The sequence below is a fragment of the Portunus trituberculatus genome, chromosome 44, assembly GCF_017591435.1.
Source record: "Portunus trituberculatus isolate SZX2019 chromosome 44, ASM1759143v1, whole genome shotgun sequence".
Classification (NCBI taxonomy): Eukaryota; Metazoa; Arthropoda; class Malacostraca; order Decapoda; family Portunidae; genus Portunus; species Portunus trituberculatus.
Genome location: NC_059298.1, coordinates 20,889,466 through 20,890,121, shown reverse-complemented (window position 1 = coordinate 20,890,121; position 656 = coordinate 20,889,466).

The following is a 656-nucleotide window of genomic DNA, read 5'->3' as shown; positions in this document are numbered from 1 at the left end:
AGGAGAAGAAAGAGTTTTCTGGAGAATCTTGGATATGAGACTGAGGAAGTGGTTCATAACCCAGAAAAGTACAGCAAGAAAGGACTAAAGAAACTTACGTATGAGCGGAATGTAATGTATTCCAACATAAATGGAGTGATATCGGGATTTTAGAACTCAACGATTACTTGAGGGACAAGAACCCAGATATTGTGGGTCTTACTGAAACAAAACTGAGAGAGGAGAAGACCTGATGATGGTTGGAGAAGGAAATATAATGTTTGGAAAAGAAATAGAGTAGGTAAGATGGGAGGAGGAGTGATGTTGCTGGTTAAAAAGATATAAAGGTGGATCAAGTGAAAGAAGGTATGGGAAAGGCAGAAGTGCTAAAGATCAGAGCAGAAACTAATGAAGGAAAAAGAGGCACTACATAGTGGTGTACGTACCACCTAAGACAAATGCATGGTCAGTACAGGAATATGAAGAAATGATAAGTGATACAGGAACATGTCTGGAAGAAATGTTGGGTGGCTGTGAACGAACTATAATGATGGGAGATTTTAATTGTAAAGAGGTGTGTTGGGAGGACTGGTCAATGGAAGGATCAGAGACAACATGGGAAATACACTATTGACACTGGCAATGGAAAATGTGTTAACTCAGTGGGTCAAAGAAGA